This window comes from Pteropus medius, unplaced genomic scaffold (genome assembly GCF_902729225.1).
Source record: "Pteropus medius unplaced genomic scaffold, Ma_sr-lr_union100, whole genome shotgun sequence".
NCBI classification, from domain to species: Eukaryota; Metazoa; Chordata; class Mammalia; order Chiroptera; family Pteropodidae; genus Pteropus; species Pteropus medius.
This window is the reverse complement of record NW_024344370.1, coordinates 4,915,896-4,926,326: the sequence shown is the minus strand read 5'-3', so window position 1 is coordinate 4,926,326 and position 10,431 is coordinate 4,915,896. Positions and strand designations below refer to the sequence as shown.

General features: G+C 39.3%; 1 protein-coding gene, 1 long non-coding RNA gene and 2 pseudogenes across 5 annotated transcripts in view; 2 read left to right on the top strand and 2 right to left on the bottom strand.

Annotated features, from left to right (window-relative positions):
• GPBP1 (GC-rich promoter binding protein 1) overlaps positions 1 to 1,513 on the bottom strand; it is a 70,789-nt gene extending 69,276 nt beyond the window's left edge. For all 3 annotated transcript variants that reach the window (XM_039869976.1, XM_039869978.1, XM_039869979.1), the window contains exon 1: positions 1,249 to 1,513. The gene's annotated coding sequence lies outside the window, so the exon portion shown is untranslated. The remainder of the gene's footprint in view (positions 1 to 1,248) is intronic.
• A 135-nt stretch (positions 1,514 to 1,648) lies between these two features.
• Positions 1,649 to 10,431, top strand: part of LOC120608199 (uncharacterized) — a 103,003-nt gene continuing 94,220 nt past the window's right edge. For both annotated transcript variants that reach the window (XR_005654328.1, XR_005654327.1), the window contains exon 1: positions 1,649 to 1,790. This is a non-coding gene — a long non-coding RNA (uncharacterized LOC120608199). The remainder of the gene's footprint in view (positions 1,791 to 10,431) is intronic.
• Positions 6,179 to 6,297, top strand: LOC120608444 (uncharacterized; annotated as a pseudogene).
• Positions 7,685 to 7,803, bottom strand: LOC120608306 (uncharacterized; annotated as a pseudogene).

The following is a 10,431-nucleotide window of genomic DNA, read 5'->3' as shown; positions in this document are numbered from 1 at the left end:
CACCTGTAAAAGTTATAAAAAAAAAAAAAAACTTAAATTACACAGAGTTAATTTTGAGCTAAAAATTAATTCCCATCTTAGTCAACCTCTGCAGAGAAATTCACTTCTAAACACTACTACTTGGGTCTGAAAAAAAAGCTATGCCCAAGCAAGCACCCAAAAAAGTCTACTGTATAAGAGTTCAGAATGGGCGGAGGGGCGGAGAGGACGTGGGAGACGCTATGGAAGACAAGTATTGATTTCAACTGGGATGGGGTGCGGATATAATATAGAATTATATAAGCAAACCTTCTTACACTTCTTCAGTAAATGTTAAACTATGAAACTGGCACAAGATCTTATAAAAGGTCTCTATTTTCTATTCAATGTACCAAGAAAAACAAATAGGTGTGGTGCCACCGAACATTAGTAAATGAAACTTAAGAGAATGAGAGATATAAAGAGAAAGACGCTCCCTCCAAATTTGAACATCTAAAGAAAACATTTTCCCCCACTAAGGGCAGAGAGCAGGTAGATGAGAAGTGGGCGAGAACATTCCTTAAATTCGCCTGAGGGTAAGACTTCCCCAGCTTCCGAGTGCAGTAGTGGGATAAAGGTGTCGGTTCCCATTTCTTTGAATTAAGGAAACAGGTTTCTCCCAACACTTGAGGGGGTGGAAGGTATCGAGCCTTTTCGCAAACCACGTTAAGAGTGGTTCTCTCCAAAAACAGAACAGGTCCCCTCAGACCCCACAGGACTCGGAGGGACAAGGTAGCACTCGACTCAGTACACAGCTAGAGCCTCGGACCTGGGAGAGGCGGGGAGAGCGGGCGCTCTGAGGAAACAACCAAAGGCCACAACTCGGCCTCGACTCGCTCAGCCCTCTGAGAGGGACAGTGGTGCCAAAGGAGGCGGGCGTGTGTGAGAGGCCGGGGAAAGGAAGACCGAACACACGGAGGGCGTCGGACCAGTTCTCAGCCTCCGCCAAACCTCCCCCCCACAACCCCGACCGCCAAGGCTAAACCACCCACCCCCTCCCCACAACCGCCACCTCCGCTCTGCCAGGGCCGAGTCAACATCTAGAAGGGCCTCCCCGTGCCGTCCTTCCCTCTCTCTCTTTGCTCTCCGCACCCCTCCCCCCTCCGGTCACGGGCAGCCTCACCTCGCGCCGCCAGCACTTAAAGCTCCCGACCCCTCAAACCCCAACGCCGACACGGGCACCCCCCCTTCCCCCCAGATTCCAGCGCGGAGCACAGAGGACGATGTTACCTTCTGCCACACCAGAGGTGCCCCTGGCCTGGGGGGTGCCGCTGCGCTGGATCCCGGGAGGAGGTTTTCGGTACTTTGAATAATCCCCTTTTGCCGCTTTTCCCTCCCCCACAACCAGTCTCAGTCCCAAAATGGCGCCGACCCGATCCGCAATGTTCTGGCCCAAGTCTCGCGAGATGGTGGAAGGTGGCGAGGCGGGGAAGGAACTAGAGAGGTTGAGGAGAAGGGAGGGGAAAGGCGGGGCCAGGAGGAGGAGGGAGAAAGGGTGTGGAAGAAGCGGTGCGAACGAACCTACTGGGCGGGGCAGCAGGAGGAGCGCAGCCACCAGAGAACCTTCTGGCCTAAGCAACCGTTCACGCCCCGGCTAAAGAAGCTCCTCCCTCTACGTCGGGCGGCTGGAGAGAGGGAATGAGGGCGGGGTTATGCGTGGGGGCGGGGCTTCCATGAGGCCCCGGAGGCAGGGGCGCGCGGGGGGCGGTGGCTCCGCGCGGTGACGTCAGGAGCAGCTGGAGTCGGGGATTACCCCCTGCTGCTGACGTGAGGTAGGTGAACAATCGGGAACGTTCGGTGGAAGGGGGAATTCCCCGCCGCTCCTACTGGAGCTCCTCCTCCCGCCCTTCCCCTCGCCCGGGGCCACCCCGAAGCCCGAGATGGTGGGGCTGCTTGGAGGTTGTCAGGGGAATGCTGCTCCTGGAGGCAGCCGCGCGGGCTTGAGTGGCGGGCGCTTCGAGCCGGGGAAAACGCCGCGGCGCCCGCCACTCTCCAGGTACCGCGCGCGGGCCAAGGCAGATGAGAGATCACATGCTCGCCTGAACACAGCCCTGCGCAGGCGGAGCGCTGGCGTGCTGGCGCCGGGCTAATTGGACGCCCTGAAGCGATGGATCCACCGTCGTATGTAAATACGAGACTGTGTCGGACATAAATAATACATACGAGAGGCCTTAGCTAGGAAGAGTAGACTCACTCTTTGGGAACTAAGCCCAGATTCTCGAAGAATGAATATGGCTACTGGATATAATCGTGCTAATTTTTTTTTATTTGTACTATATCTATAGTAGATGACAGTTATTTCAACAGCGTCTCCGTCCCACGAATTTTTCTTAAAGAATTTTGTAGTAGTCGCTAAATTTCTTCTTGTAACCGAAGGATCCCTTTGACAGGTGTCTTCTAAGAGGAAGAAAAGTAACTATGCTCAGGGGGAATGTGAGCGGGCAGAGTGTCTTAACTAGGGAAAATCCAAAGTACTTGGTTCTTGGCCCTCCCCCAAGCCACAAGTTTCATACACAGAAACTTTATAATCCTTTTATATGAATTATGGGCTTTGTAGTTTAATGGACTAAAATCTCCCTGAAAGAATGGTTGAATGTAAACTCACCAAAAATTACCCAACTCCCAGTGTTGTTTGTTTTTCGTTTGTTTATTTGTTTTAGTCTTCCGGCGAGGTGGACACTTTGGCAATTAATAATGTCTTGCTGAGTGCAGAGGAAGGAGAAATTAACACTTGCTGGATGCCTTGTCCTTAACTGGTACTTCTTTAATCCTAAATCGACTCCTGAAATGGGTTTTAGTTTTCCTCATTTTGCAGATGAGGAAACTGGTTCAGGTTAAGTAATGTGCTCAAGGTTACACAACATTGAAGTTGGGTGCCACAACTTGGCTGTTCCGGACAGATTCAAGTGCGTTTGGATCTTAATCCACATTCTTTCTCCCACACCACACTGCTTCCGTAGAAGTAACAAAATTTTGAGGCAGGACCTACTTCTTCTATTTCTAAATAGAGATGTCAGTTCAAGAAACAGGAAAATATTGATAATTTGAACACACACAGTAATTGTGCTTTTCATATGGCAAAAGACAAGGCTGAAAAACATAGTGAAATGGAGAAAGAACTGTAACATGTATGACAGTTTATATATATGTATATATATATTCAGTTGCTATTAATATTTAATGTTTGACTTATACAGTAAATACATCAAGAACTCTTATAAATCATTAAGGAAAAGATAACTATTAGAAAGTAAGATGACATAAACGAACTAGTCATGTATATGTAATGAATTATATGAAAAATGTTCTACATCACTAGAAATCAGAAAAAAAAAAACCTCACAATGAGATACCACTTCACATAGCCGATTGGCAAAGACTTAAAAAGAATAAAACCTAGATGAAGGTATAAAGAATAGGCATATGAGTTAATCATATCAAGAATCAAAATCTGTATAGCTTTTCTGGAATGCAGTTTGGCTTTCATTAAAAGGAAAAGACTTTAAAATAAACCCTTGCCCAGCTCTTCTACATCTTAGAATTTATTTTAATAAAATAATAGGAAAGGTGTCCAACAATTTATAAAGCTATTCATTGATAAATTGCTTATAACTACAAAAAAAAATTGGAAACAATCCAAATGCCAATAAATAAAGACATTGAGTTAATAAATTATGGTACAACCATAGATGGAACATGAAACCATTAAAAAATGATGATGTATTTTAAAAATATATATCAAAACAAAGTCTGAATAGATACAGAATGTTAACTGCTTATTTCTAGGTGGCAGAATGATAGAGGATATTTATCCTTTATATCTGTTAAGGGCCTCTGTTACTTTTCTAACAAGTTTTCTTTTAATCCAACCAGTAACATGTTTTCCATTAATTTATTTTATTCATTTAGTGAAATCTAAACAAAGGATTTATCACATTATAGATTCTTTTAATTAATAAACATATTAATAAACATAACATTATGGTATTTTGAAAGGACTGTTTTTTAGCCCAGCTTTATGTAAGAAATTTTACTTAAATAGTTTGATAATTCTCTCAATGTTCTTATAGATATTAACTATAGTTATTTAAATAACTTGCTCCAAAATATTAGCCCAAGTATATAATGATGTATGAACAAAGGTATTCATTTCCAACTTATTTGTAATACTGAAAACCAGAAAACCTAAATGCCTACCTAAATGTGTGCTTTAAAAAAATAAAAAACATCCATAACAATACTATGCAGCTATTAAAAAAGAATAAACAAATACTTACTGACATAGAAAGATGTCCAGTATGTTTTGTAAAGAGTTAAAATTTTTGGTAAAACAGCATACATATATAGCATCATCTATTATGTTTTTTAAGTACGTACATTTACATAGAAATAGACCATGCCTAAAAAATAACTCTTTAATAGTCATCAAATCGGGATTATTTTGTTTTAAACACTGCTGTACTATTTAAATATACTATTTTCTAATAATTTAATGTTTAAAACTTGATTGTCCTAAAATCTGTAACAGTTGAAGAGCAGAATAAAATATTTGTGTAAGAAACCTTGAATTTTTCAAAATTGTATCTGGTGTCCCTTTTCTGTGTTCTCATTGTAAAACGCTGTGCTTAGCTCTATGATTAGTTATCTACCCATTTCTATCTCTACCTTGATCCTAGACAGGTGTTCGGTACCTTCTTTATCATTCCTTCTATACCTATAATAACACTGGCTTGTAATTTGTCAATTTTTTTACCTGTTTCTACCACTGGACTCAAAGATCCTTGAGAACAGTAACTATGTCTTCTTCATATTTATTCATAGCAATTAGTACAGTTTCAGCCATGGTGTAAATTCTCTAATATTTGTTAGATACGTGACTTTCCCAACTTTAGTCTTTGTTTTAGCCATGCAGTGCATGCAGCTCTCAGAATTTCCCTTGGTCTTAAGCATTCTGTGCAAATATTCACTTTAACTATAGATTGCCTTTGTCCTCCCCTCTCTCTACTTTTCAAATTTGTATTCTTATCCCTAGAGACCCTGTTCAAATAATACTCAAGTAAACAACAATCAGTTAAAACTCGGAACTTCCTTCTATGGGCTCTCAAATGGGTATATACTCACTTTTACTACTATTTGTTCTCCTTTCTGTCCACTTTTCTAAATGGTGAGACCCTGGTCAGGGACACTGTTCTATTCATCCCCTGCCCCTAAACCAATGCTCAGCCCATAGAAGGGCCTCAACAAGTATGACTGACTGGATGGATGGATGACTGAAGCATCTAGAACCTACTCAGCCTGTTTGACCATCACAGCCTGACCGGCCTCTGAGGTCACTACCAAGGTGCGGATGTTCTCTCTTATTCTCTGTTCCCTGCTAATTATGGTCCTGCTATTGTACTCATGGTTCATAGACAATCTGAGTTGAGGGTCAAATGTCTCACTTAGAGAAAATCAGAAACTCACACAGCCTCTCTCCTTGATATAATAAAAAAATATGTGCACGTTCCAAAGTCTTTCTAGCAGGTTTCACAGTTTTGTGCTGATCTGTTTAATGAGTCCCTCTCCTCAATAGATTTCAAAAGGGGAGAGCCCATACCCATTTTGTTCACTGTTGTGTCCCCAGCACTTGGCACAATGATGGACATAGAGTAGGTATTCTATAAATACTACCTGGATGAATGAAGGACAGAATAATGAAAATAAAAACATTTTGAAGATAAATATTTCAAGCAGAACCCTGCTCTACAAAAAATAAAAAGTTTTCTTTTTAATTAAAGTGTAACAAATGAGAACTGGTAGAATATAATTTTAACTTTGAAAAATCTGTCATTAATCATGATGACATCCGATGATAAATTTGATCAATTTGGTATTCACTAATTTCAACTTTTAAGTATAAAAGTAGTATATTGTTGGAGAAAGCTTAACAGATACAGAAGAGTATAAATAAATGAAAATTACCTATACTCCACCACCCAGAAATGATGGTTCTTAAATATTAATTCACATATTCTTTACATGTTATATCTGTCGTAGTGCATGTATAACTTTATATCTAATTTTACTTCATATGTTCTAAAATTCCCCATATTTTAAACATAATTTTGTCTATGTTCTATTTTAAGAATTAGCATTTCATTTCTTAATATAAAACATTTTAGTCTACAGCCATGCCACCCTGAACAAGCCTGATCTCGTCTGATCTCGGAAGCTAAGCAGAGTCGGGCCTGGTTAGTACATGGATGGGAGACCACCTAGGAATACCAGGTGCTGTAGGCGTAAAAAATAAAAAATAAAGGTTTGTAAGCTGACAAGGTCCTTGCAATCTGTGAAGTCAACCAAGGGTTGCCTTGCCTAAAAAAAATAAATAAATAAGACATTTTATACTAGTCCTTATGATCTCTTTATTTTAACACAATAAGGATGGTTACTATTTTGAGCTACTTTTCTAACATGCCCTCCACTAGAAAAGTTTCCTGATCCTATTAAGTTCTTCTCAATTTAATCCATGATTATAAATTTAAATTTACCAAGCATTTTCTCTCTTTTGATGAGTTTTTAAATTGTACATAGAACTAATTACCGGAGAATTGACCACTTACTTCTTAATCAAAACTGATTGGCAAATATTTCTCCACACTCCAGTTATGGGCGGCCCAGTTTCCCTAATTGGCACTTCCACCTCTTGTGCTCCCACTTCTGTACTAGGTCTGGAGGACACCATTAGCACAGTTGCCAACAGAATTTTTTAAATGTTTTTTCCAATAAGTGACTTCTAAAACACAGCCTTTTTTTGCATTGTATTTATAATTTATACCTACAGCAGGAATATAAACATGTAAATTGTCATAGATAAGGTGAAGAGTACGGTTTGTAGTGTTTTAAAAGGATTTGTGGGGCTATTTCAATATGTGATATACTCTATCATCTCTAGAAATGGAATACAAGGAACCCTGGAGGTATAATTGCTTCCACTGCCCACACTTTGTTACAGACTGGGAATGTGAGGAGAAACTGAGTCCTGAGTTGGACTTCTTTGCTATCTCTTGATTTCTAGGCACAATAAACACGTGGAACACTGCTTCGGAATATCTCTGTTGTGAAATTTCCTGGTATTTATCCACTTAAGTTTCCAAGTTCATTGGGGGGTAGCATCCTCCACTTTTGACTCTGAATACCCATTTTATGAAAGGAAATCTACCATATATTTTAGTAACTTTATTGAATCAGTAACTTTCCAGTGCAACTGAGTGGCAACTCTCCCAAAACCTTTTACTTAAATCCATTAATGCCTCTCATAACATTGAGCCTAATTGCCTAGTGAGCATACAGGGACACATACAGAAGCTAAATGACATGATCAAACCCAATCAAAGAATATCAGATATGGAAGTAAAGCTGAAGATTTCTCATTTTGATACCTAGTATTAAGTCTAAGTATCAGAATTAAAGTAATCTTAGATCACTTCAACTTTACCAAGTCTAGAAGCTGTGTTCGCACTAACTAGCTTTTGTTAAAATTCATAAAAATTAATATGGTAATAGTTTATGTTATTTAAGCATCTTTGATTATATTTTCACCTTTTTCTTTTTCTTCTTTTTTTTTTTTAGGCAAGACAACCCTTGGTTGACTTCACAGATTGCAAGGACCTTGTCAGTTTACAATCCCTTATGGTACCTGGTCTTCCTAGGTGGACTCCCATCCAAGAACTAACCAGGCCCGACCCTGCTTAGCTTCTGAGATCAGATGGGATCAGGCTTGTTCAGGGTGGCATGGCCATAGACAACCTTTTTTAATTATGAAAATAATACCAGGTTTTAATATTTAAAAAATGCAAACAGTACAAAAATATATAAATTAGAAGTAAAGTCCTATACCTCCAGAGTTAAACTTCTTTGTTGGGATTCTTTTAGAAATTTTTCCTATGCATATATATACCACACACACACACACACACACACACACACACACACACACACACACATATTTTAATTAATTTGTTTATGCGTACTCCTCTGAAATTTGTTCAACTTAATAACGTATAGACACCTTTCCATGTCAGTACACTTAGCACTCACTTATTTTTAAGAATTGTGTAATCCATTGGAAGAATTTACCTTATTCAACCAGTGCTTTCTTGAAAGACATTTAGATCGTATCTAATTTTTTCTTCTATAAACCATATCGTAATGAATGTTTGTGAATTTAGAGAATGTGTTTGGAAAGAAAGGAGAAGAAAGTAGTGGAAAATTATGGTAATATGCCAGTGGGTGAATTATTGAGCTAAAGATGGTAGTTAAAAAGGAAGAGTTGACAAAATAATATTATTTATTGAGCACTTATGATGAACCAGGTCCTAGTTAGATGTGATTCATTTTGCCATTTCTCTTAGTAGTGTTACTATTTTTACTTTAATATACTCAGATTAATTTGGATTCTGCATAGTAGTAGAAAGAGCATGGGTTTTGGAGTTAGATCTGGGCTTGAATACTAGCTCAGTTTAATTTAAATTTATTTTATGCTAGGTGCTGTTGCTGTACTATCTGTTGAGGATACAGAAATGATTGAGATATATGTGTTCTCTAGATTCTTACAGCCTGAGGGATAAAATTGACATTATATCTATTTTGTTCACCGATTTATCCTCCAGTGCTTAGAATAGTGCCTAGCAATAGTAACCATTCAATATTTGGCCAAGAGAATGAATTTCAAAACTTTGTGCCAAGTGCTACCTTAGAGGCATGCATACAGTGCTATGAAGTGTCTTTCCAAGAAGCAGCCTTTAAAAGACAGTCTGATGAGTTGAACAGAATTCTAGGAGGGAAGAGCCTTCTAGTTAGAAGCTGTTGCACAACCATAGGTGCAAGGATGAAAATAAGCCCGAGTAAAACATTTTTAGATGAGAAAAGAAGTGACTGCCACCACACAGGCTGCTTGGAATTATGAGAGAGGGCTGCAGAACACAGAGACCAGATCACAAGGGCCTTGACCCTGTGCTAGGAAGATTAGGTATTTATCCTGAAGGCTTTGGAGAGGCTTTTATTTTAAGCAAGAGAGAGACATGATTGGATTCATGCTTTCCGAAGAGACTTCTTGTGATCCTCTAGAGAAGAGATTAGGAAAATGAAACTCCAAGAAAAGAAAAAAGGCTATTATAGTAATCCAGGTAAAAGATAATGGTGATTGAGACCATACCTGCCATCTTTCTGTTTTTCTACACAACATGATTCTCCTCCGTAATTCTTCTAACATATCACAATCGTGTGAAGGATCATCACATAAACTGTTCCTTCTAGCTGGAACACATGCGCTCTCCCACTTTCTGCAACCAGTTCCTATAAGCTTTTAAATCTCAGCCTAAATGTCATGTCCTTAGGCAGCCTTCCCTTACCCCCTGATTCCTCCGGTAGTCTCCCTATGGCCCTAATATCATAATTAGGAACAGTCATTTATATGGTTATTTGTGGATATATGCCTCTTCTACTGACTAGATTTCATGAGGAATTTAATGAGAGAATAAGTGAATGGGCAGGTAGAGACATGAAACAGATTCAAGAGTAGATACAGAGAATGTTATGTTTAAATGTTTGTGAAAATCAGGCAAGAAAAAAGTAAGTATACCTGGTTTCTAATTTGGTCACTTGAGTGGATTCTGGTGGCACTCCCTGAGTTAGGAAACCAAGGCAGAAAAAGTTAGGTGGAAGATGAAAGTTTAATTTAGTTTGGGACACATAATGGATACAAATCTCAGACCACAAACTCAAGTGGCCAAGAAGTAAAACTCAGCTGAGTTTCCATAATAAGCCTTATATCCCAGTGTTAACTCTATTCATCTCCAGAGCTCACTCTAGTCAGAAATATGCTCCTTCACTCTTGGAGTTATTTTGAACCTATTTTATTTGTCTTTCCCTGCCTTGATTTTCTTTTCTAATTTTCTCTTTTCTAGCCATAAAATTACAAAAGCAAAATTTTTCACAGTTGTTTGATATGCCTATCAAGATTCCAACAAGAGTAAATGTGCTTGTAAATCAGAGCATGAGTGATATTGATTAGAAAAAAGATGATTTCTGATAAAAAGGAATTTACTAAATATTGGAATGGGTAACAGATTAGTTTGAGAAATTACCATCTTTTAAATGTTCAAACTTCAAAGGAGATTAAAGTGGAGACTTTTTTTTTTTAGTTGGGTGGAGGAGAGACCTGACCAGCACTTCCCTCTTTTTCTGATAACAGAATGCTGGTTTCTTGAGGGAATCCATTCTGTGTAGTATGAGTGGGACCGACCCTAACCTATTATCCATTCGCCCCTTGCTCACTAATTTCTAGATGTGGTCATGTGTCCTATACTTGCCTAATTGGAATAGTATTACCATGGCCACAGTGTTGATTGGGGTACCTGACTCAAGCTAGAC